Here is a 4,920-nt window from a genome sequence, read left to right on the forward strand (position 1 = left end):
TATATTTGTGACTTCTCACACTCTGTATCAGTCCTTCGTCAATGGCTTGGAAATAAAAGTCAGAAACCGGTCAGGACCTACACCCCATTTCTTATTTTCACCTGTGGTAATGTGTGATATATATATATATATATATATATATATATATATATATATGTATATGTATGTATGTATGTATGTATGTATGTATTCTTTCTCTCTCGATAGTTAACCATTTCCACTAACAACGCATTGGCATTCGAAAGTTTAAAATAACTCAAGTGATGATACAAAATGTGTATGGAATAAAAAAAAAAAGCACGTAGAAACTGATGACATATAGCCATATAGACATGTATGCCAAAGAGTACAATACGTTGAACAAATGACCCAGAATCGGAGAGATGTGTGGTTATTAAAATGAAATAAAGCCTGTAATACTAACACCATATTATCTTTAAAGAACTCCTAGCGATCAAAGTAGGAAGTTTATTAAAAAAACTTTAATTAAAAGTCACCTTTGTAAGACTAGATCATAACCTTCGATGCGATTAAGATTCTGCGGAGGCTTCTCGCTGTGGGACAGTATTCCGGAAGTTTGTAAGCGAATAATAATAATAATAATAATAATAATAATAATAATAATAATAATAATAATAATAATAATAATACCTAAAAGAAGAAAAGTTAAGTATACCTTAGTTTAACCAGACCACTGAAGTTGATTATCATCATCATTATTATCATTAAGACAAATGATTTTTCCACATAGTTATTATTCCATGCAGACCTTTGAAGCTTGAAAGTCTTATAAATAATAATAATAATAATAATAATAATAATAATAATAATAATAATAATAATAATAATAATAGTAGTAGTAGTAGTAGTAATAATAGAATGACACTCTGGCGTATAAGTTTCTTCGTTTCAGCAGGTAAATTATAAAGCAGCTGTCCGAAGTTCACTTATTGTTCTGACGCTTCGGTAGACCCTGCTGCCATTGAAGGAGGTGGACGGCACCAGGGCCACACACATGGAATATTTATACCCGAAAAGGGGTATTAATTTCCCTGCATGCAGGCTACCATGGTGCCATCCAACTCCCTCAGTGGTAGCAAGGTCTACCGAAGTGCCGGAATATTATATGAACTTCGGAAAGCTGCTTTATAATTTACCTGCTGAATCGAAGAAACTCATACGCCAAGTTGAAAAGGCGAAATATAAGCTCAACGACAGACAGAGAGAGCCATTCTTTTCAACGAAGTTTGCCTCAAAGAGGGTCTTCTTCCAAAATAATAATAATAATAATAATAATAATAATAATAATAATAATAATAATAATAATAATAATAATAATAATAATAAAACGAAATAAGAAGGGTATGTGATATGCCAGTGGAAATTGTAACCATAATCATAGGAACACTAGGCACGATCCCAAGCTCCCTGAAAAGGAATCTGGAAAAACTAGATGTCGAAGTAGCTCCAGGACTCGTGCAGAAGAGTGTGCTACTAGAAACAGCGCACATAGTGAGAAAGGTGATGGACTCCTAAGGAGGCAGGATGAAACCCGGAACCCCACACTATAAAAACCACCCAGTCGAGTAGGATGACTGATAGGCCAAAAAAAATTAAAAAAAAAAAAATAATAATAATAGTAATAATAGTAAAAATAATACTTCAAAGAAGATAAAGAAATTGGTTATATCACCATTATTATTATCGTTAATGCACAAATGTTTTTTCTTATAGTTAATGCTTCATGGAGAGCTTTGTAGCTCCCAGTGTTTCATAAGTAATATTATGCAAAGTCCCAGTTAAAAATTAGTGCCAAGAGGATTTAAGAGCCAGCACAGACCCCAGTTTAAAAGTACTTGAAATGAAACATGAAAAGAAATGCTGGAAAAGAAAATATCAAGACGGCTGTCTCTTACGGCCTTGGAGAACAACGAAATAGTTATAAGGATTTTAAACAAGTAATTCATTTTCTTGAGGTTTCATAAGACAGACATATCTGTTGGAATGGGAAGTTATTCAGGCTCGTAAATGTTTAATTCTGTATATTTATTATTATTATTATTATTATTATTATTATTATTATTATTATTATTATTATTATTATTATTATTATTATATCTCTTGGTCTTCGTCTGGAGAATAGGATCTCTAACTGATATAACTACTTAAACCCAATATGAGTTGCTTATACCATTTGCTGAAGGTCACTCTTCTGTTTTAGACTAAGACTACCAACATTCTAGCATTTATGTAAAAATTCTGCTAAGCGACTTTCGAAAAATGCTTTTATAAATTTTAGGTTACACTGTCGGAGCTCGAAGATGAACAGGTTGATAACCAGCCTGATAATAAATTAGGCTATAGTTTTTTTAACCTTCCTTCAAAATTGACAATGAAAAGGTTCAACAGAAACAAAGAAAAACAAGGAAAGACTTTCGGAAGATTGCCAGATAATTTTGTAGTGACATGCCCAGGTCAGGATGAAGTCCTAAGCTTGAGATATTCCAATGATCTGTTCTTAATTACTATATTTTCTACACATAACAACTAGGGATTTTGCAAAACAAAGTGTAGATGGTACTGTAGAATCTACTTTCCTTCTAGAAATATTAATAGTTTTTTCTCATTCATTTCCCAAATTATTCTCTCTCTCTCTCTCTCTCTCTCTCTCTCTCTCTCTCTCTCTCTCTCTCTCTCTCTCTCTCTCTCTCTCTTTCCTCAGGCACATTTTTGTGAATTTATTGAGGAATTTCCATGTATTCATTCGTGTCATTACCATTTTTAGTGTGTGTGTGTGTGTTTTTTTTTTTTTTGCCTCTGAGATCCATTTTCTCAAATCTCAGATGTAGCAAATTCGTGATTCAAATAAGTATTCCACCCATTCCTCATGCTTTATTATCGTTATTGATATTCAGCATATTTAGACAGGAGCAATAAGATAAAGAGTTCCAATTCTGCACAGCAGAATGTTCATAGTTCAAAGTCATTTACAAATAAGCTTAAATATTTTCCAGTAGGTATGGTAGATAATTATTATTATTATTATTATTATTATTATTATTATTATTATTATTATTATTATTATTATTATTATCTTTGGCATTTGGCAACTGAAGAGTAAATACAAAAAATCTGAAAGGCAAAGAATACATTCATGTTTACCAAAAACCCAATATAATATATTTTTTTCAACCTTTGGAAGACGTCTGCTTTTTATCCTGTTAATGAGATTTCTGTTTTCATTGCCTATATTATTAATGAAAATTGTGTTCTTTGTTAATATTATTAATAAGATATCTGTGTTCATTATCAATATTATTATCAGGTGTTATTTTTGTTGTTGCTGCAGTATTTCTTTAGAATGAAGTTACACTAATGGAAAAATCCCTTGCTAAAATATTGCTGACTCGACTTTATTTTTAGTTCATCAGAGGTATTTGATTGTCCCATGAGAAGGCGGCAATGCTATATTTTTTCTACGAGTACTTATGGTTACCTGAATTACAACTATGTTTTCGAAACCAAAAATTTACGCTTAGCTGTAAAAATTACTTTGATAATCCCAAACCAGATACGAAACTGGGCCATAGACCAATATAAGATAATGGACTAAAGCTATTCTGCATAATCATTTGATTGCCCAAACACAAAATGCTTGCCAATAATACATATTTCATGAAAAATATACATGGTGTGTGCTCTCAAATAAAACCGTTTTCTTTTATTCAACAGTTCGAGAGAACACTGAGACCGTCCCAGGGACACACGTCCCTATTAATCTTCCAAAGATTGCTACAGAATCATTCAACCCCAGTAGCAAAGGATCAGTTTTCACTCGCTATCGCCTGACAGCGACATCACCACTCCCATCAGCTTCTCGTGTACATCAGTGACAGCTCCATTACCAGCAATCAATTTCCTCGTTTTGCAATCAGACCTTGGCACATTGATGACTTTGTAAGTTAATTATTCAGCTTTTGTTCTGAAAAATCTTGTTCTCGTAATCGTAAGGGGATTTAAAAAAATGAAAGCAAGTGAGATTCACCTTTGCAGAATTTAAGAGCAAGTTAGTTGTTCAGTTTTCTTTCGTCTGTTGAATCTTGAATCTCGTAAGGGGATTTCAAAAAAATGAAATCTATTGAGATTCGCCAGAAATAGTTCGAGAGAGGAATTTTCATAATGAACAAGCAGCCAAATAACATGATGTAACTTTTACATATTACTTTTTTGCGCACCTGTAAATTATTATTTATTCATTCTTACTTTTTTTAAATATTCATAAAATTCCAATATGTTTCATAGAAACACAAATGGTACCAAAATCAAACATATTAGGACTAATGTCGTTCTATTTTATTATAACTCAGACATTTTAAAAATCCAACCATCCTGAAAATGCGGTTATCCACATGCATCGTGAATAATCGTTGAGCTATTAAATGTCGTTTGGCAGTTAATTAAGATGCAAATGATGACGTATTTTTGCTAGAATGATTCGTCAGTTTTTCTGTGTTATTAGATTAAAATGATTATTACTGTTAAATGAAAATATGTCAGCATTTTAAGGGGAAAAGAAATAGAAAAGTAGAATGATAATATATAATTCATGAGGTAATTATCGTTGGTAAAAAAGGAATGAAAAGATGCGTCCCCTCCTAAATGGAAAGGAAATTATAGATTATAACTTTTGTGCAAAAATCAGTAGAAAGATAAATGAAATTAACCTTAAATTTTCAAAATGTCACGTTAAATGATGGATAGGTAGATAGATAGATAGATACATAGATATCTAGATAGATAGACAGACATACACTCTCAAGAAACACTGTCATTGCGTTTGTAGGGATGAATAATGGAAGACACAAAACCTCTGAGAAACAGATTTATATAATTCTTATTAGGAACCGATAGATAGATACC

The 4,920-nt window shown here is 31.9% G+C and overlaps 1 long non-coding RNA gene across 1 annotated transcript in view; it reads left to right on the forward strand.

Moving 5' to 3' along the window:
* Positions 1-3,946, forward strand: part of LOC136837539 (uncharacterized) — a 202,216-nt gene extending 198,270 nt beyond the window's left edge. Inside the window, exon 5 of the long non-coding RNA XR_010852716.1 lies at positions 3,733-3,946. This is a non-coding gene — a long non-coding RNA (uncharacterized lncRNA). The remainder of the gene's footprint in view (positions 1-3,732) is intronic.
* Positions 3,947-4,920: the final 974 nt, after the last annotated feature.

The sequence above is a fragment of the Macrobrachium rosenbergii genome, chromosome 59 (assembly GCF_040412425.1).
Source record: "Macrobrachium rosenbergii isolate ZJJX-2024 chromosome 59, ASM4041242v1, whole genome shotgun sequence".
Lineage (NCBI taxonomy): Eukaryota > Metazoa > Arthropoda > Malacostraca > Decapoda > Palaemonidae > Macrobrachium > Macrobrachium rosenbergii.